Source organism: Macrobrachium rosenbergii, chromosome 42 (assembly GCF_040412425.1).
Source record: "Macrobrachium rosenbergii isolate ZJJX-2024 chromosome 42, ASM4041242v1, whole genome shotgun sequence".
Classification (NCBI taxonomy): domain Eukaryota; kingdom Metazoa; phylum Arthropoda; class Malacostraca; order Decapoda; family Palaemonidae; genus Macrobrachium; species Macrobrachium rosenbergii.
Window position 1 is genome coordinate 34,125,380 of NC_089782.1, and position 22,500 is coordinate 34,147,879.

The 22,500-nt window shown below is 37.3% G+C and overlaps 1 long non-coding RNA gene across 1 annotated transcript in view; it reads left to right on the forward strand.

The window, feature by feature from the left end:
• LOC136827657 (uncharacterized) overlaps nucleotides 1–22,500 on the forward strand; it is a 245,191-nt gene that overhangs the window by 153,182 nt on the left and 69,509 nt on the right. The window contains exon 3 of the long non-coding RNA XR_010849832.1: nucleotides 2,288–2,405. This is a non-coding gene — a long non-coding RNA (uncharacterized lncRNA). The remainder of the gene's footprint in view (nucleotides 1–2,287; nucleotides 2,406–22,500) is intronic.

The following is a 22,500-nucleotide window of genomic DNA, read 5'->3' on the forward strand; positions in this document are numbered from 1 at the left end:
ATTTCGGTGAATACCCGTTTTTGTGCCTGGGTTGTGCGTTGCGTCGTCGTTATGATTTATTAATCCTGGCTCTTTTGATTATTATTATGAGTATGTATATATATATATATATATATATATATATATATATATATATATATATATATATATATATATATATTTGTTATATATATATATACAATATATATATATTATATATAAACTTTTATATATAAATTATATATATGTATTTTATATATGTATAAATTTTATATATAATATATATATATATATATATATATATATGTATATATATGTGTGTGTGTGTATGTGTGTATGTATGTATGTATGTATGTATGTATGTATGTATTTATATGTAAAAGTAATCCTCAAATTATTCTGTTGAGTGACTTATCTTTAATATACATAATCTTATATTATATATTTATATATATCATTTATAAGTATATATGTATATATATGTGTGTATGTATGTTATGCATGTATGTATGTATGTATGTATGTATGCATGTATAACAGTAATCCTCAAATATTTCCGCTGAGTGACTTATCTTTAATATATATAATATATACTTATATATGATATATGATAGATAAGTATATATGTATATATATGTGTGTGTGTATGCGTGTATGTATTTGTATGTATGTATGTATGTATGTATGTGTAACAGTAATCTTCGAATTTTTCCGGTGGGTGACTTATCTTTTCCTCTTTCAACTTCGGGAACAATTCCATCCCCTCTTTTCCCTTTTCCGCGACTCTTATCTTACCTTAAAGGTTAGTCACACTCTTCCTGTATCCCTTATTCCCTTCCTGTTTTCCTCTGGTAGATTAGGGCAGCACCGAGTTACCCTTTCCATTAGGCCCAAAAGATGTTTTAGTGCTGAGCAGGGCAGGACGCATATTCCCGAGACGTAACCCAGTACCGAGACCTTTCCCTGAAAAAAGTCGGACGCCTTATCTTAAAAACTAACCACAGAATTGTCTTGAGAATAATTTCATTATGTTTCCTCACCCAGATTACCTTCTGGATTAAAATCTAACCTAACCTCCCAATCTAACCTAACCTAGGCGCATGGCCAAAAAACCGGGCTGGTGCAATACTAGCATACATCTCAGGGATCTGCGGGCAGGACTTGTATAGATAAAGAATGGGGCGGTTGTAGTTCGCACTCTGACCGCTAGGTGCAAATTCTTCAAGTTTCCGTGCGTGTTTTTTTCTCACTGTGATCCTTGGATGACTATGTAAACAAGAGGGTTTGATTGTTAAATTGTACTTTGATAATCAAAAGTGTTTAATCTTAATCTTTTCTAGTGTCGATAATTATTAATTTCTCTTTGATATTATTTCTAAACGTTATTTCTGGTGCTTGAAGATGCTTGCGAACTCTTGGATGAGGAAGTGAACAAGGACGTTTGATTGTTAAATTGAACTTTCCACCCTCTCTTGACAATTCTTTCGCAGTGCAACTGTGAGGTTCCCTTCCTGTTACACCTTTCAAACTGTCTTACTGTCAGTTCGTGTCGCAGCGTTTGGCATCAGGCCTAAATCTCATATTCCAATTCCATTTCCTAGAGAATACATTATTCTCTAGACTTTGATCTATAACTCCGGAAGCGGGCGAAGGTTGGTTGATCTAGAGTAAAATCTTGGAGAAAACTAGCTTATATAAGTGAGGGTCCTTTTACCTAACGTGTGATATGATGTTAAGGTGGACTGTTGGATTCTTGTCTTATCGGCTTGATCAGCAGAAATAAAAATGGGGGAAGCCACTGGATTTAATATAGAATACGTGATGGTAATTTAACATTCTTGAAGGTGCTTGATACTTAAAAGTTTTCTTTTGAACAGATATTTACCAATTCTCTCTCTCTCTCTCTCTCTCTCTCTCTCTCTCTCTCTCTTTCTCTCTCTCTCTCAGCATCCCAGAATATGAATTAAACTTAATATAACTGGCGAGACTTAGAATCTACTTGTGAAATAAAAAAAAAAGGTGTATAAAATATCCCCAGTCTTAGCTGTGGAAAATCTTATGCAATTTAGGATTTACAGTTTAATCTCTTGCAGAGATTCAGCAGAAATGTTCTCTCTTTCTCTCTCTCTCTCTCTCTCTCTCTCTCTCTCTCTCTCTCTCTCTCTCTCTCTCTCTCTAGTGTGTTTCGTTACTTTACCTAAGTTTAGTGCAAAACCCTTTAAAGTTATTAAATTTATTTAATAACTTTAAATTTATTTTAAAAAAACACAGTCTTAGGAACACACTGACAGTCTCATTACTCTTTCAGCTCGAGAAATATTTACGGACTGGCTCTGTTGTGGAGACACCCGAAATCTCGGCATATTACCACCTCAAATGAGTATTCAGGACCCTCTTGCGATTCCCGGGAACCCTCGAGAGAAAAGGTGAGTAATCTCCATTGTAATCTCCAACCTTTCTTCGAGAGAAAAAAGTTAAGTAATCTCCATCGAAATCTCCAACCTTTCTTCGAGAGAAAACGTTGAGTAATCTCCATTGTAATCTCCAACCTTTTTTCGAGAGGAAAGGTGAGTAATCTCCATTGCAATCTCCAACCCGTCTTCGAGAGAAAAAGTTAATTAATCTCCAACCTTTCTTCGAGAGAAAATGTGAGTAATCTCCGATGTAATCTCCAACGTCTCTTCGAGAGAAAAAGTTAAGCAATCTCCATTGTAATCTCCAACTTCTTCTCGAGAGAAAACGTTAAGTAATCTCCATTGTAATCTCCAAACTTTCCTCGAGAGAAAAATTTAAGTAATCTCCAACCTTTCTTCGAGAGAAAAGGTTGAGTAATCTCCATTGTAATCTCAACCTCCTCGAGAGAAAAAAGTTAAATAATCTCCATTGGCCAAACTTTTCCTCGAGAGAAAAGATGAGTAATCTCCATTGTAATCTCCAACCTCTCCCCGAGAGAAAAAGGTGAGTAATCTCCATTGTAATCTCCAACCTCCGTTCCCCGAATCCTCGCTGGATATTCTCAGAAAGGAAGAAGGGTCGGGAGTCACCTCTCTCCCGCATTTCCTGGAAATCCGTTGATAATTATCCTTTCAAATGAATAGCGAGAGATCTCTATATTATGTAGGACCTTTCCTCTCAACTTCCGGCTGGTGGAAGGCGACGCCTTTATAATGTGTCCTGGAATTTGAAGAATTCGAAGGTTTTTACGTAGATCTTTGCTGTACCTCCGTTCATATTCTCCTTCTTCCGTCTTACTTTCCTCATCATTCCTCTCCTAACAATTGAGGTTTTCCTCCTGTCACGCCTTTCAAACCTTTTACTGTCAGTTTCCGTTTCAGCGCTGAATGATCTCATAGGTCCCAGTGCTTGACTTTTGACCTGAAATCTGTATTCAATCCTGAATAGCCCATAATATTAACAACATTGAGGAGTTAGCTGATGTCTCCTGATGTCTGCTGATGTCTTCGTGTGAAGTCAAGTGTACATCAATGCTGAGGGTCATAGTAACCTCCATGTTGTACCACATGTTCATGTTGTACATGCTGTACATGTTCATGTTGTACTTTATTCCTATACCCTGCCACAGCGATCGTTAACTATGTATATATATAAATATATAAATATATATAAATATATATATATATATATATATGTGTGTATACACACACACACAAACACACACAGGAACCCCTCTACCTCCAAGTAAAGACAATCATTTCGATCATCCCTTTGAAAGATAACATTTTAGGATTCCAGGCGAGCTGTCACGCCGTATTACTGCTGGATTCCAGTAGGCCTAAAATCTATCTCTCCCACATTCCATTCCGCTTCGACAGACCTCATATTGAACGTCCTCCCAAAATTTCTCTTCTGTTTAATCCAGTTTTATCATTTTCTCCTTCAATCTTCCGCTCCGTCCATTGCACGGGGTGGGTTCTCTGTTACCTCTGGATTTGTCTGTATGTCTGACTGTCTGTCTGTCTGGCTGGCTGAATGTCTGTCTGAATGTCTGTCTGCTTATGTGCAAGATTCTCCGCCTACAATCTGTCTGTAGAACCGACAGTTTCTTAAAGGCATTTTATTCAGATTCTGGCCACTGACCAAGGTCCTCTGGGGTGTTGGGTAGGGTGTCCTCAGTAGGCATTGCTTAAAAGGTTCTTTTGCGGCGTCCCTTCGGCCACTAGCTGCAACCCCTTCCATTTTCTCTACTGTCAATTTCTCTTTCAGTGATGAATATATATATATATATATATATATATATATATATATATATATATATATATATATATATATAAAAACCTTTATAATCACAGCACAACATGACTTCTTTGTCGGAGGAACCATGAATACGGAAGAGTCTTCTCTCTCTCTCTCTCTCTCTCTCTCTCTCTCTCTCTCTCTCTATTATCTACTTGAAGGAACATTCTGAGCTGTCAGAACTGCCAAGCCAGAGTCTTTGTGTGGAATATTGCAACAGATACCCGCTGTCAGGAGAAGTCAGAATACTGAATGATACAAAAAGAAAAGCCCCAAAAAAAGCAAAAAAAAAATAAAATAAAATAAAAAAGAGAGAGCCATTTTCTGTGCATATTGTACGTACAGGAAGGGATTATGTTTTTCTTTTTACGTCTCTCTCTCTCTCTCTCTCTCTCTTTCTCACTCTCTATCTCTCTCTCTGAAGGACACTGATATGTTTATAAATTTCTCTCTCTCTCTCTCTCTCTCTCTCTCTCTCTCTCTCTCTCTCTCTCTCTCTCTCAAGAACACTGATGTAATGTTTATAAATTTCTCTCTCTCTCTCGAACACTAATGTATGTTTATAGATTTTCTCTCTCTCTCTCTCTCTCTCTCTCTCTCTCTCTCTCTCTCTCTCTCTAGAACACTGATGTAATATTTATAAATTTCTCTCTCTCTCTCTCTCTCTCAAGAACGCGGATTAAAAATACTCTCTCTCTCTCTCTCTCTCTCTCTCTCTCTCTCTCTCTCTCTCTCTCTCTCTAGAACACTGATGTAATATTTATAAATTTCTCTCTCTCTCTCTCTCTCACTGAACGCGGATTAAAAATCTCTCTCTCTCTCTCTCTCTCTCTCTCTCTCTCTCTCTCTCTCTCTCTCTCTCTCTCTCTAGAACACTGATGTAATAATTATAAATTTCTCTCTCTCTCTCTCTCAAGAACGCGGATTAAAAATACTCTCTCTCTCTCTCTCTCTCTCTCTCTCTCTCTCTCTCTCTCTCAAGAACACTGTTTGCAAACACTCTCTGTCTCTCTTTCTCTCGTGGGGAGGGGGCAATGCCGTCAGTTCACCTCACGCACGGTGCACTGTAGGCATTACTGAAGGTTCTTCGCAGCGCCCCTTCGCCCCCCAACTGCAACCCCTTTCAATCCTTTTGCTGTACCTCCATTCATACTCTCTTTCTTCCATCTTGCTATCCACCATCTCCCAACAATTATTTAATAGTGTAACAGCAAAAGGTTTTTGCCCTGTTACACCTTTCAAACCTTTTCACTTTCAGTTTCACGCTCAGCGCTGGATGACCCCACAGGTCCCAGCGCTTGGCCTTTGGCCTAAATTCTATAATCCATTCCGTTCCATCAGTCCTGTGGGTTATTAGACGATGAATATAATCTGTAAAATGTAGACATATCATTGGAAATGCCAGCGAGGAATATGCCTGTTAATGAAGATTTTATTGATTATTTTTAGTTTTCTGTAAAAGAAAACTATCGTGCCGTCTTTGTCTGTCCGTCCGCACTTTTTCTGTCCGCCCTCAGATCTTAAAAACTACTGAGGCTAGAGGGCTGGAAATTGGTATGTTGATTATCCACCCTCCAGTCATCAAACATACCAAATTGCAGCCCTCTAGCCTAAGTAGTTTTGATTTGATTTAAGGTTAATGTTAGCCAAAATCATTCTTCTGGCAACGATTTAGGGCAAGCAGTGGTTAAAATTTCATGGGCCGCGGCTCATACAGCATTATACCGAGACCACCGAAAGATAGATCTATTTCAGTGGCCTTGATTACATCTGTAGCGTCTGTACAGAAACTTCTGCGCATTTCTTACCCGTTAATTTATCAAAGCAATGAGATCCTAAACACAGTCTTGTTAAGAACGCTGTCGCGTCCTACCCCTGCAACAGTGGGCCTGCAATTAACCTGCCATCCGGCCTGTAGCCGAGGGAATAATGGTCTGCTGGGGGAAACAAGCAGGACTAAGCTAGGCCTGGGGCAGTTTAACCTGGGCGTCAACACTGGTAATCCCCAGGTCGTGAGCGGCCGAGGATGGAAAGTAAATCCGTCCGCCATGTTGGAGAGCCCTAACATACACAGAGTTGGTGTTTCCTCCCTCGAGTGAATTTGGAGAGGAATTGTTTTCGTTCTTTCTCGTTTTTTTTCTTTGTGGGAACTGTGTTTTTTTTTTTTTTAATGGTGATTGTGTTTCGTGTCGTATTCCCACTGCAAGATTGTAGAGGGTGATTGTGTGTATGAATGGGTGGATGTATGTTTACAGGAGGGAATTCTGATTTACACAGACAGATATATGTATATATATGTATATATATACATACAAAAATATACAATATATATATATATATAGATGTGTACCATACATGTATATATATACCGTGTATATAATATATATATATATATATATATATATATATATATATATATATATATATATATAATATATATATATATATAATATATAATATATGATACATACGCACACACATATACGTATATAAATTATATATACATACATACATACATACACACACACACGATTGGTATCATCCTCGGTCATAGCGATGAGGACGGGGGTCGGAGTGGGCGGGGGTGGGGGGGGAAGCAACGTCATGGCTTCAATATCGTCAGTAAAATGCGGAATACAAAGAGGAAAGAATTTCCATTTAATATGTCTGAATATTTCTATCTCTTGGTGGCCTGCAGGAGAGAAGGAGCGAGCGCTATGCTAAGGATTTCGTATCGAAAATTGTGATGAAGGTCAGGATAAGAGGAAGGTTTTCCTTGTGAAAAATGGTTAGAGAGAGAGAGAGAGAGAGAGAGAGAGAAAATGAGAGAGAGAGAGAGAGAGAGAGAGAGAGAGAGAGGTTATGATATTGGAAGGTTTTCTTCATTAGAAAAAAAATTACTGAGAGAGAGAGAGAGAGAGAGAGAGAGAGAGAGAGAGATGTGACCAAAGGTTATGATATGGGAACGTTTTCCTTATAAAAATATGGTTGAGAGAAAGAGAGAGAAAGGTTATGATATACGAAGGTTTCTTTATAAAAAATGATTGAGAGGACAAAGGTTAGGATATAGGAAGGTTTTCTCTGTAAAAAATGGTTGAGAGAGAGAGAGTGAGAGAGCCAAGAATTTAGTGAGTTGCAGAAATTTTTACCTCTAGAATTTTAGACCATTTTCTGCTTTTTAGAGAGAGAGAGAGAGAGAGAGAGAGAGAGAGAGAGAGAGAGAGAGAGAGAGAGAGAGAGAGAGAGAGAGAGAGAGAAAGTAACTCGTAGTTATGAATGAAGGAAATAATAGTTTTTGGGAATCTTTACCCATTTCAAAATAATTCCCCCAGTTTCACACGCGAGAGAGAGAGAGAGAGAGAGAGAGAGAGAGAGAGAGAGAGAGAGAGAGAGAGAGAGAGAGAGAGAGAGAAAGTAACTCGTAGTTATGAATGAAGGAAATAATAGTTTTTGGGAATCTTTACCCATTTCAAAATAATTCCCCAGTTTCACACGAGAGAGAGAGAGAGAGAGAGAGAGAGAGAGAGAGAGAGAGAGAGAGAGAGAGAGAGAGACACACACACGCCTAAGCAGATTTTGTCACTTAAACCTCCTTGACTTCTTGACGTTCAGGATTTTGCAACTGGCTCCACCTGAGGTATCTGTCAGTGAACTGTCAAGTCACAAGTCAAATTCTGTCCTGTTATCTTTTTCCATTTTTCCTTCAAAATTCTGTCCCGTTATCTTTTTCCATTTTTTCTTCAAATAGTCGAATTTATATCGTACTCGACGATGAGGATGTTCAACTGGAACTTCAGAAGTTCAAGCGAAGATGCAATGCATTACTACCCTAATGCAATTCAGCTTGTGTTTTAATAATTGACTTATATTTTTATTTATTCATATATTTATTTGTTAAGTTAGCTTTTTTTCTAATAACTGATCTCTTCTTTCTGTATTTCCCATTACCTTTCGGTAATTCTTTTTATCGAACGCCATAATATTCTCAGGAAGCTTGAATTTCAAGTCAGTGGCCCCTGTGGTGGGCTTGTTCCACATGAGTAGGGTTCATCTGAATGGCGTTCAAATTCTGATTAATAATTATAATAATAATGTAAGTTTCATTGGATACTTATGCTTGAATGAAGTAGGAGGTTTATGCTATCCAGTGGATAAGAGGAAATACGGTATTAATGAAATTTGGCTCGAGTATCTTCGTGTCCGAATGAAACCCAAGAGCCTATAGGAATAAGCCGGTGAGGTGGGTAGTGTCGTCAGTGCACCTCGTGCGGTGCACTGTAGGCATTACTTACGGTTCTTTGCAGCGTCCCTTCGGCCCCTAGCTGCAACCCATTTCATTCCTTTGACTGTACCTCCTTAATATTATCTTTCTTCCATCTTACTTTCTTTGACCCGTCTCCTAACAATTGATTCATAGTGCAACTGCTTTGAGGTTTTCCTCCTGTTACACCTTTCAGACCTTTTTACTCTCAATTTCCCTTTCAGCGCTGAATGACCTCTTAGGTCCCATCGCTTGTCCTTTGACCTAAAATTCTATATTCCATTCCGTTCCATTCCTATAGCCGTAAGTGACTGCCCAAATTTTTAATATCAACGCCACGTCAAATTCCTGCTTTGGTTCAGTGGCTGACCATTGACCGAGTCTGTGTTCCAGGGGATTTTGTTATTACAGTCGAAATAGATTTCAGTTACACGCCCTGTATTAATGTTGTGCCTGCAAAGCCATATTGGATGTGTCGAGTGGAACATATAACTGAATATTTACGAGTGGTTTATTTGGTTTCCACGTTCTTTGATTCTGTTGCCAATGTTTTCTGTGTTTGTCATGTATTGGCATTCCGATACGTTTTTTTGTAATAAAACGGGATTCTCTCTTCGTAACTTGGGAAATACTTGCAGTCATTTCCACAGTGGATGATTGTTTATGACACGAACGACTCCTGCGTGTATATTTTTAAGAATCAGAGCTCGGAAACTGTTGTATACCCAGATATACCATACCGACAATATGGGTCATGTTTTATTGGATGCCCCGTAGAGGTTATTTTCCCGGATTAGAATATTGTCACTTTGTTGACTTTTTTGTAAAGGACACAATTACGTTTTCCTTTCTTGTTCAACTTGTTCGTGTTTTCTTATTATTGTTTATGGAGACTCGGATTTTATATATATATATATATATATATATATATGTATATATATACTGACATATAATATGTATATATATATGTATATATATAGACGTGTATGTAGTTATATATATATATATATATATATATATATATATATATATATATATATATATATATATATATATATATATATATATATATATATATATATATATCTCCACTAATTAGCGTTTCTCATGTATGACCTGAAATTCCTTGCTAATTCCTTTCCTCATCTGTAATTCCTCCCTTAGACCTGAAATTCCTCACCCTTGGTCAAGTGTCTCCCAACTGGAATCACTACTCCAGCAAGTGTCTCCCAACTGAGAATCACTACTCCAGCAAGTGTCTCCCAACTGAGAATCACTACTCCAGCAAGTGTCTCCCAGCTGAGAATCACTACTCCGGCAAGTGTCTCCCAACTGAGAATCACTACTCCAGCAAGTGTCTCCCAACTGAGAATCACTACTCTAGCTACAACCCCACATAACATCGGTAGTGTCGTCAGTGCACCTCGTGCGGTGCACTGTGGGCATTACCTAAGGATCTTCCCAACGCCCCTTCGGCCCCTAGCTACCTACCCATTTCATTCCGTTTACTGTACCTCCGTTCATATTCACTCTCTTCCAAAACTATGACATGAATCAATAAACGAGTACCTTATAATCGACATTTTGTTATTTACACTATTTTTAAAGTAAGGCGAACCTGGAACAGATCTTGCTGTTCGTTAAGGAATTGTAGATGAGGATATTATCTTGAGAGTTCTAAGGAAATCAAGGTTGTTAGCGGTATTTTGAGTCACTGGTATTTAATTAACACGGTTTTTGGGGGTTGCGATTGTACTTGTGTTCGTACAGGCGGGCTGGCAGACAGGTTGTGGGAGAGAGAAGAGAGAGAGAGAGAGAGAGAGAGAGAGAGAGAGAGAGAGAGAGAGAGAGAGAAAACTCAAGAAAGTGAGAGAGAGATAGAGAGAGATAGAGAGAGAAGAGAGAGAGAGAATTTTGCGATAACAGATTTCAAGAGAGAGATTTTTAGAGAGAGAGAGAGAGAGAGAGAGAGAGAGAGAGAGAGAGAGAGGGACAGAGAGAAAATCTTGCTGTTCAAGTTAAAGAGAAAGAGAGTAGAGAGAGAGGATATTATCTTGAACAGAGTTCATGAGAAAGTGAGAGAGAGAGAGAGAGAGAGAGAGAGAGAATGAAAACGGATTTCAAGAGAGAGATTTAATTGTTGTAACAGATTTCATGAGAAAGGGAGAGAAAAAGAGAGAGAGTAAAAGGAAAGGAAATATGTGTCACTAGAAAACACGGCTGGCAAATAAATTGTGAAAAGAAAGAGAGAGAGAGAGAGAGAGAGAGAGAGAGAGAGAGAGAGAGAGAGAGAGAGGGAAAATTGCAGTAACGGACTTCATAAGAAAAAGAGAGGGAGAAAATTCAACATTTCAATGAGATGAGAGAGAGAGAGAGAGAGAGAATCTCAGACTTGACACAGACGAGAGTTATGTCATTCAACAAGGCAGGACCCAAACGATTCCCAAAAGGTGCACCCGGCTGGGGCTGCCTTTTTTGGGTTCGCTCCATCGCTTCTCAGATATTCGGGTTCCCTTTTGTTCCTGCCTTTATGAAATTTTCTTCTTCTTCTTCTTCTTCTTCTTCTTCTTCTTCTTCTTCTTCTTCTTCTTCTTCTTCTTCTTCTTCTTCTTCTTCTTTATTATTATTACTATTATTAATATTATTATTATTATTATTATTGTTATTTTTATTATTATTATTGCTCCAGTAAAACAAATTTCATGTGGAATAAGCCGAGAAAGTCAAAAACTATTATTATTATTATTATTATTATTATTATTATTATTATTATTATTATTATTATTATTATTATTATTATTATTATTGCTCCGGTAAAACCAACTTTCATGTGGAATAAGCTGGGAAAGTAAAAACTATTTATTATTATTATTATTATTATTATTATTATTATTATTATTATTATTATTATTATTATTATCATTATATAAATAGAACCAACTTTCATATTTGAACAAGCCGTCAAAGTAAAAAAAAAAAAAAAAAAAAACGCCAGCCAATCAGATATCCCCAAGCATAGAACGGTCATTCGAGAAAAAAAAAAGTTGTAAAAAACGTTTGCAATTACAATAATATGCTAATAGCTACGCCCGTTCTAAAAAGGCCACCGGCGTCGTAATGTCATCACGGATCTAGTCGCAGCGATGCAGTTAATTTAAAACGATTCCCGTATTAAAAATGATTTCCGTATCTCTGGTGACATTTAATTATGCATGAGCGTATTTCCGTCGGGGTATTACGACTCTGCAAAGTAAAAAATCCTCTTTGTTATCAATTCTGTGTGTGGATACGCTTCTGTTGGGGAAGAAGAGTGGGTGTTAATTTATTATTATTATTATTATTATTATTATTATTATTATTATTATTATTATTTTTGTTTCAGGATACGCTTTTGTACGGGAACAATAGTGGATATGAAATTATTATTATTATTATTATTATTATTATTATTATTATTATTATTATTATTATTATTATTATTATTATCATTATTATTCAACATGAGAATCTGTTGATTTTTAGTTTTCTGTAAGAGAAAACTATTATGCCGGCTTTGTCTGTCCGTCCGCACTTTTTCCGTCCGCCCTCAGATCCTAGAAACTACTGAGGCTAGAGGGCTGCAAATTGGTGTGCTGATCATCCACCCTCCAATCATCAAACATACTAAATTGCAGCCCTCTAGCCTCAGTAGTTTTTAGTTTATTTAAGGTTAGATTTAGCCATGATCGTGCTTCTGGCAACGATATAGGACAGGCCGCCACCGGGCACGGCTCATACAGCATTATACCGAGACCACCGAAAGATAGATCTATTTTCGGTGGCCTTGATTATACGCTGTACAGAAAACTCGATTGCGCCGAAGATTCTCTGCAGCGTTCCTTCGGTCCCTAGCAGCAACCCCTTTCATTACTTTTACTGTACCTTCGTTCATATTCTCTTTCTTCCATCTTAACTTTTCATCCACTTCTGACAGTTGGTTCATAGGTCACAGCCCTTGGCCTATGGCCTACATTTTATATTCTCTTCTATTCTATTATCTCTCTCTCTCTCTCTCTCTCTCTCTCTCTCTCTCTCTCTCTCTGGTGACGTTAAGTTTTATTCGTAACTCCCTTTCTGAATTTTCGAGGGCAACCTCGTACTATGAAATTTAAAGTAAGTCTCTCTCTCTCTCTCTCTCTCTCTCTCTCTCTCTCTCTCTCTCTCTCTCAGCAGACTTAAATACATTTTAATCAGGTATCGAAGAGCTCATTGGAAATATTCTCTCTCTCTCTCTCTCTCTCTCTCTCTCTCTCTCTCTCTCTCTCTCTCTCTCTCTCTCTCAGCAGACTTAAATACATTTTAATCAGGTATCGAAGAGCTCATTGGAAATATTCTCTCTCTCTCTCTCTCTCTCTCTCTCTCTCTCTCTCTCTCTCAGCTGACGTAAGATACACTCTTTGCAACCGGCTTAATGTCCCTTGGAAACCGTCGTGTGAGATTGAGGTTCCCCGAGCTGAAGGAAGTTTAACTGTTTCAAACTCAGAGAAAGAAAAACCAAACTCAGAGAAAAAAAAACAAACTCAGAGAAAATCAAACTTAGAGAAAAAACAAACTCAGAAGAAAAACACAGAGGTAAAAATCAAACTCAGATAAAAATGAACAAACTCAGAGAAAAAAACAAACTCAGAAAAAAATGAACAGAAAAAACAAACTTAGAGAAAAAAAAACAAACTGAAAAAATCAGGGTTAGAAAAACTCAGATAAAAATAAACAAACTCAAAGAAAAAAAAAAACATAACCCCCACACACACACATACACACACACACACATACCCATCCACTTCCAAGCACCGCCGTGATTTTGTCAGCGCGGGAGAAGAGAGAGATTTTCTCCTCGCAAATGATCCATTCGGGAATTTTAGAGGCGAGGTGTGACGTGTAAAGAGAAGGTGGATGAGAGTTCGAGGAGCGAAAAAGGGAAGTTTGGACAAAGGGAGGCTGATGGAAGGAGGGTAAAAGATGGCAGAATATTCGTTGGTGGGCCCAGAGAGAGAGAGAGAGAGAGAGAGAGAAAGAGAGAAGAGAGAGAGAGATAAAAGGAAAGGAAATATACCTTACTGGAAAATACGAAAGCAAATGTAATTAAATATGAGAGAGAGAGAGAGAGAGAGAGAGAGAGAGAGAGAGAGAGAGAGAGTAAAGGAAAGGAAATATACCTTACTGGAAAATACGAAAGCAAATGTAATTAAATATGAGAGAAGAGAGAGAGAGAGAGAGAGAGAGAGAGAGAGAGAGAGAGAGAGTAAAAGGAAAGGAAATATACCTTACTGGAAAACACGAGAGCAAATGTGATTAAATATGAGAGAGAGAGAGAGAGAGAGAGAGAGAGAGAGAGAGAGAGAAAGATCGACGAACAGACAGACTGGGAATTAATGTAGGGATGACAGTTCTGAATTCCTGAAGACAGAAAAAATAAGTTAAGAGTAATATAAATAAATAAAAAAATAAATATAGCTGAAATACAGAATTCTCACAAAATACACAAGAAATACAGAGAAAGTATTGAAACAAACACCACATAAAAGAAACAGAAGAAGAATTGAAAGTATAACAATAAACAAAATGAAACACAAAAGAAAAAATGGATACACAAAAATACACGATACAAAATAAACACAGAGAAAGAATCGGAAGTATAAAAATAAACAAAATGAAACACATAAAGGAAGAACGGAAGTATAAAAATACCCAATAATGAGAAACACAGAGACGGAATGAAAAGTATAAAAATGACACAACACAAAATGTAACACAAAAAAGTAAAACAAATACGGCGAAAAAATTCAGAATATAAAGATGCACAAAATCAGAGAAGAACGCAAAGTTAGAACCCAATCACAAAAACACACAGATAAAAAGGAAGAATCCGAAGAAAAACTCAGAGAAACTCAAAGACAAAACGTAGCAGTGATCAGCTAAACGAGAGAGGATGCGTTCAGATGGAAGCCGAAAAAACGCCCCTGTCATTTTTCCAGTGGTGTCGGAGAGGGAATCTGCATTCTGCGCTGTTTACCTTTCGCTATTTGGACAGCAATTGAACGCCCCCCTTTTACTTTACTCTTAATAAAAAAGCAATAACTTTTAGCTTGCACGTGGTTCCCGAATGCTTTCGTTTACGAATGTTTTTTTTTTTTTATTATTATCCCCTTTTTTTGTTATTCTGTTTGGCTGTGAGTGAGAAGGTGCTTGAATAGGGTTGGTTTTTTATTTTATTTTATAGGTTTGGTCGGGTTGATGTTTTTCCTTTCCTGTGCAAGTGGGAAATGGAAGATGGAATGAAACGATACAGGTTTTTTAATGTTATACGTTTGCTTTCACACTCACACGTGCGTGTGCACACACACACACACCTACTATAATGTATGTATGTATGCGTACATATATATATATATATATATATATATATATATATATATATATATATATATATATATATATATATATATATATATATATATATATATATATACATACATAATATATAATGTGTCTGTGGGTGTTTATGTATATATATACACATGTATATACATATATATGTATGTGTTTGTGATTTGCCCATGAGTGTCCCGTCTTTAAAACCGTAATAATATTAATAATCATCCTACAATGTTTTGCCGTATGGTACACTCTCGACAAGCCCAAACTCCCTCGTATTATTATTATTATTATTATTATTATTATTATTATTATTATTATTATTATTATTATTATTATTATTATTATTATTATTATTCAGAAGATGACCCCTATTCATATGGAACAAACCCACCAAAGGGGCCACTGACTTGAAATTCAAGCCTCCAAGGAATAATATGGTGTTCAGTAGCAAGTAAGAAAAGGTAAAGGGAGATACAGAAAGAATAAATACAATTCCCATCATTTCCAAAGTCGCTTTCACCCTCAGTCACATACATTCCCGATAAAAGCTCAGATGCGGGACACGGCCGTCAGTGCATTAGAGTCTATAAGCGGAGTCTGTACAGTGGAATCCCATTAAGGGAACAATCGCCTCTCTGGAAAACTTTGCGGACCGAGTCTGGATGGCGGTGGAGAGATTCATATGGGGTCTGACGCTGGTCCAATAATGTGTCGTTTCTTCCTTAATATGACCTCACAAAGTTCCTTTTGCGACAGACAGACTCTCGTCTGTTGCAAATGCAAGAGGTCAGGTTAATTATTGCATGGGTTTATATTTTTCCTTTTTTTTAAATTCTTGTTCTTTCCTCAGGTATGCGACAAGTATAAAAAAAAAAGATTGTAGATAGAATGAGCCAAGGAAGAATTGTTAATAAATTTCTGGAACGAATCTGCATTCGGAAAGGGCGTGGATTCGAAACGGATCTGGACTCGGAACGGATCTGGATTCGAAACGGATCTGGATTCGGAACGGATCTGAATTCGGAAAGGATCTGGACTCGGAATGGATCATGATTCGGAACGGATCTGGATTCTTAACGGGTCTGGATTCAGAATGGATCTGGATTCGGAACAGATCTGGATTCGGAACAGATTTGGATTCAGAAAGGATCTGGATTCAGAAAGGATCTGGATTAGGAATAGATTTCGGAACGGATCTGGATTCCGGTACGGATCTGGAATCAGATCCAGATCCGTCCAGGATGCCCTTGTTTGACTATTTCTATACATCCACTACCAAGCTATAGTACTCTCTTCCTGTTTCCGTGTTTCCCTGCTCGTGACATTTCAGCCTTTAAAAGACTGAGATATCTATTTTTTCTATTTTTTTCGTGGCGAAGTCCAAACCTATTTAACCTCCTTTAAAAACAGCGACATAACATTTCTTATTTTAAAATTCAAACAGTTTTGATCTTTCCCGAAGCCTAATTCGGTCCAATTCCATCTGAAGGTTTTGATGTCTAACTAAATTGCTTTGGTTTGAGATGAAATTGAAAATAATTTATTTCATAAACGGGATATTCCAGTCTCGCTATAACCTCATTAAAGCTTACTTCCAGCAGAGAGAGAGAGAGAGAGAGAGAGAGAGAGAGAGAGAGAGAGAGAGAGAGAGAAACGCAAGTTGCAGGGGAAAGCGAATGTTGAGTCAGGGATTTTGTATATATATAATTATTGGACGTTAGCCATTATTGAATTCCTCAGCAGTTTTCTTTTTTTTACTTTAGAATTTCCTCTTGTCTTTACTCAGGCTCTCTTTTGTATTTTTTTAATTCTTCTTCTTCTTCTTCTTCTTCTTCTTCTTCTTCTTCTTCTTCTTCTTCTTCTTCTTCTTCTTCTTCTTCTTATTTTATTATTCTTCTTCTTCTTCTTCTTCTTCTTCTTCTTCTTCTTCTTCTTCTTCTTCTTATTATTATTATTATTATTATTATTATTATTATTATTATTATTATTATTATATCATGTATATATATCTTCTTCTTCTTCTTCTTCTTCTTCTTCTTCTTCTTCTTATTATTATTATTATTATTATTATTATATCATGTATATATATATATTCTATATATATATTCTATATATTAGTATTATTAATATATATATATATATATATATATATATATATATATATATATATATATATATATATATATATATATAATGTTCTACGATTCATGATCGCGTCAAAATCGCCAAACACCTTCAACTTATAAACTGTTAAGCAATCAGCCTTCCAGAGAATAGAATCCCCAAAGTGAAGAAAAGAACAAAAAAAAAAAAAAAACAATAACAAGTAAAAGAAATGAAATAGAGGCACATTCAGGCATTATGAAGTCTGTAAATCAGTCACCATTCAGTGTATATTTGATGGACGGATGTATAGAATATTGAATTTGGGCCACAGGCCAAGCGCTGAGACCTGTGAGGTCATGCCGAGCTGAAAGGGAAATTGACAGCAAAAGGTTTGAAAAGGTGTAACAGGAGGAAAACCTCAAAGCAGTTGCGCTATGAATCAATTGTTAGGAGAGGGTTGAGGAAAGTCAGATGGAAGAAAGGGAATGTGAGCGGGGGTACAGTAAAAGGAGTGAAAGGGGTTGCAGCTAGGGGCCGAAGGGACGCTGCAAAGAACCTTAAGTAATGGCTACAGTGCCTACGGGGATTAAGCATTTGGCCAGAAATCATCCATGCAACTTGCAATCTCTCAATCTTGTCGATTTCTGAAAAAAAATCAAACATAGATACAGGCGTCGTGCTCAAGCAGCACTTTTTTGAGGTGACTTCAGAAGTCTGAAAATCAGTCGCCATTCAGTATTTGACCCACACTGCCCTAAAATGGAAAACTGCAGTATCCGCAAAATTTTCGCACCTGTGTCTGAAACACAAAATACACAAGTTACTGCAGTTTCAGAATGATTCTGCAATGCTTTGCATAATTAGGGGTCCCATTTGCAGTATCTGCAAAATCAGTAGTAAGGCAAGGGAAAACTATAGAACCTACCATTTTTCTCAGTTTTTGTATTTTTGCAGATACTGCAACACAAAATACTCAAGTTACTGCAGTTTCAGAATAATTCTTCAATGCTTTGCACGAGTAATTAGGGGGTCCCATTTGCAGTATCTGCAAAATCAGTAGTAAGGCAAGGGAAAACTGCAGAACCTACCATTTTTCTCAGTTTTTGTATTTTTGCAGATACAGCAACACTAATACACAAGTTACTGCAGTTTCAGAATGATTCGTCAATGCTTTGCACGAGCATTTAGGGGGTCCCATTTGCAGTATCTGCAAAATCAGTAGTAAGGCAAGGGAAAACTGCAGTACCTGCCATTTTTCTCAGTTTTTGTATTTTTGCAGATACTGCAACACTAATACACAAGTTACTGCAGCTTCAGAATGATTCTGCAATGCTTTGCACGAGTATTTAGGGGGTCCCATTTGCAGTATCTGCAAAATCAGTAGTAAGGCAAGGGAAAACTGCAGTATCTACCATTTTTCTCAGTTTTTGTATTTTTGCAGATACTGCAACACTAATACACAAGTTACTGCAGTTTCAGAATGATTCGTCAATGCTTTACACGAGCATTTAGGGGATATCAGCACAGTCCACAGACGCGTCTCGAAATCTCTCATTCAGGCCGATTTCTGGAATCGGTTACCTGCCAGGAATCTTGGAGAAGGCCACCCCACCTCTCCAGGTGCTTTTTAAAAGCCGGAGAACAGAGCCCCAGATCGATAGACGGACAAAAATTCACCAAACATTACAATGCATATCATCTTTTGGGGAAGAAACATCACAATGAGAATGTCTCGTTTTTCTTTTTTTTTTTTTATTTTGTTTTTTTTAACCGATGTCGATGATTTTCAATAGAGAGAGAGAGAGAGAGAGAGAGAGAGAGAGAGAGAGAGAGAGAGAGAGAGTGTTTATAGGTACGTTTTTTCCGTATCTATATAGGGAATGATTTAATAATGTTACTTGTGTCGTTTTTATGCTAAACGTAAATATAATTTTATCAGTCATCGTTAATGGCTGTATATACTAGAGCCTAAAACTAGAAGGACTTGGGAGAGAGAGAGAGAGAGAGAGAGAGAGAGAGAGAGAATTTTGGAAAGGCTGAGATTAAACAGGTTGACGAAAATTAAGCCATTCTTAAACGGAGAGAGAGAGAGAGAGAGAGAGAGAGAGAGAGTTTTGGAAAGGCTGAGATGAAACAGGCTGACGAAAATGAAGCAGTTCTTAGACGGAGAGACAGAGAGAGAGAGAGAGAGAGAGAATTTTGGAAAGGCTGAGAGGAATTAAGCTGACGAAAATTAAGTCATTCAGAGAGAGAGAGAGAGAGAGAGAGAGAGAGAGAGAGAGAGAGAGAGAGAGAGAGGATTTTGGAAAGGCTGAGATGAAACTGGATGACGAAAATTAAGTCATTCTTGAACGGAGAGAGAGAGAGAGAGAGAGAGAGAGAGAGAGAGAGACGTAACGTAACAAGATGGAACCTTCCAGTGTGTACCAGTTTCCAGATAGGTAGACAGGTTTACCAGCTTGCGTGTCACGTTACCTGATGTAACCTGACACGAGACACGGGTAGCCAAACTTGACTTGTCGTAGTACAGGAACGAGGCGAGATATCGATGTAACAACAGAAACAGTTATTAGATAATTTATCGAGACGTGTGAGATTTTAGCTACAGTGGTTTTACTCCTTCAGTTACGGCAATTTTTGTTATAGTTTTTCGTTTTCGGTATTTCTTAACAGTTGGGAGTTTGTGTACCGATTGAACTGACGTACACGCTCACATATATTAACGTATACATACATACATACATATGGAGCCTCGATACTCGGTTGGTAGATATATATATAACCTCAGACTTCATATAAGTCTATGGCGAGTTCAATCCCCGTAATAATTTATGACCGGTCAATTTTGAATGTGGACACTTTGTTATTTTTGTTTTGTTAGACACCTCTCCGGATTACGCTCTTTTAAATCTAATGCGGATGTCTTTTTCTGAAAGCAAATGGGTGTTACAGATTAATACATTCCATAAACAAAGCCACTCCAACACCTTCAAAAACATAACAGACACCTCACACGTCTCGAACTGTCAACTGGACCTCTGCCTGGGCATTTGTTCTCCTCGCTGCTGGGAGAAAGGGACCCACGGAATTTGTGGATAACATCTGCAACACATTCGCTACCGGGGTCTAAGCGATGTCAGGCAGGGCAGCCGATCGAGGCTATAACCTTGTACCGCCAAATCAAAGTCCTTCAAAAGAAGGCATCGTCTGCTTGCCCCATTTAATAATGGAAAAAATGCACGTTAAAAAGCCAAAAAAAACAAACATACATACATACATATACATTGTATTATAATATATATATATATTTTGCTATATATTCCTATATATATATTTATATTTGAATATTGTTTTTCTATATTATATATATATATATATATATATATATATATATCATATTAACTTTTGTATCAAGATACACAATTGTTCTGTGCATTAGTATTGATGTACTAAAATTAGGACCTTTCTTGGTATTTTCAAACTGGATGATTATCTAATGCTAAGTTTTTATTCAAAATTGTGGACAAGTTTCTTGGACAAACAGTCCACATTATTTATTATATTTGGATATATATATATATAATATATATATATATATAATATACATACATACATATGTATAATTGAATCACGAAAATATAGAACGTGATGAATATATAAATAAAGACAGAATCCACGAAGGAAAGAGAAACAATGGGGTGCTGCAAGGCCTTTCGACTTGTCGTCCTTTACTGGACAGACTGAAGAAATATAAAAATAAGTCTACAAAGAAAGCTCACATAAATGACATAATATATATATATATATATATATATATATATATATATATATATATATATATATATATATATATATATATATATATATATATATATACATATATTTATATATGTGTATATACATGTGTATATACATTTATATACATACATACTCTATATAAACGTCTATAAAACCTAAAGGAATCCGCTCAGATCCACGGGGAGATACATATTTTCCCTTCCAAGAAATCCGAGAAGAATTTCTGAGTCCGGAGGTAAAAATAAAATCTGGGCCGGAGTTAATATCGCCCGCCGAAATCTGATATGTGGAAGAGTCCCCCTTTCCACTCGTCCTCGGAAAGTGCCCCCAATATCCTCCGTCCCTTCTCACGGGGCCGTAAAGAAATAAACATTGTTCCTCTACTGTAGACCCCTTGGAGTCCATTGTCCGGGCACCGGGATGATTCAATTTCCCTGGCTTGTTACAGTGGGGGGGTTTGGTCGATGGTGTACTGCCTATTTGTTCGGCTCCACACACACACACACACACACACACACACACACACACACACACACACACACACACACACACACACACACACACACACACACACACCTTTTTGCTTTCATCTCTGCGTTTTCTTACATTCAACACAGAGAATAGGATAGAATACAGAATTTAGGCCAAAGGCCAAGCACTGGGACCTATGAGATCAAACCTTTTTGCTTTCATCTTTGCGTTTTCTCAAAGTCAACATAGAGAATAGGATAGAATACAGAATTTAGGCCAAAGGCCGAGCAATGGGACCTATGAGATCAAACCTTTTTGCTTTCATCTTTGCGTTTTCTCAAAGTCAACCTAGAGAATAGGATAGAATACAGAATTTAGGCCAAAGGCCAAGCACTGGGACCTATGAGATCAAACCTTTTTGCTTTCATCTTTGCGTTTTCTTACATTCAACACAGAGAATAGGATAGAATACAGAATTTAGGCCAAAGGCCAAGCACTGGGACCTATGAGATCAAACCTTTTTGCTTTCATCTCTGCGTTTTCTTACATTCAACATAGAGAATAGGATAGAATACAGAATTAAGGCCAAAAGACCAAGCACTGAGACCTATGAGATCATTCAGCGCTGCAGCAGAAACTAACAGTAAAAAGTTCTGAAAAGTGTAACACGGGTTAAACCTCTCAGTCGCACCATGAATCAATTGTTAGGAGAGGGTGGAAAGCATGATGGAAGGAAGGGAATATGAACGGAGGTACAGCTAGAGGAATGAAAGGGGTTATAGCTAGGGGCCGAAGGGACGCTGCAAAGATCCTAAAGTAATGCCTACAGTACACCGCGTGAGGTGCACTGACAGGACTACCCACATTCATGAAATAAAAACGCATTTTTATCACTAATTTTCAAGTCTTGCAGCCATTTAAAAAAATTTGGTAGTCACTAAATTATATAAAAAATATTTTACTATAAATCCTTAGGTCCAATAATAACTCTCTCTCTCTCTCTCTCTCTCTCTCTCTCTCTCTCTCTCTCTCTCTCTCTCTCTTTCTCTCTCTCTCTCTCTCTCTCTCTCTCTCTCTCCTGGGAGTAAGTTTTAATCATGTTATAGCGAGACTGGAATATCCCGTTTATGAAATAAATCATTTTCTATTTCATCTCAAACCAAAGCAATTTAGTTGGACATCAAAACCTTCAGACCGAATTGGACCGAATTAGG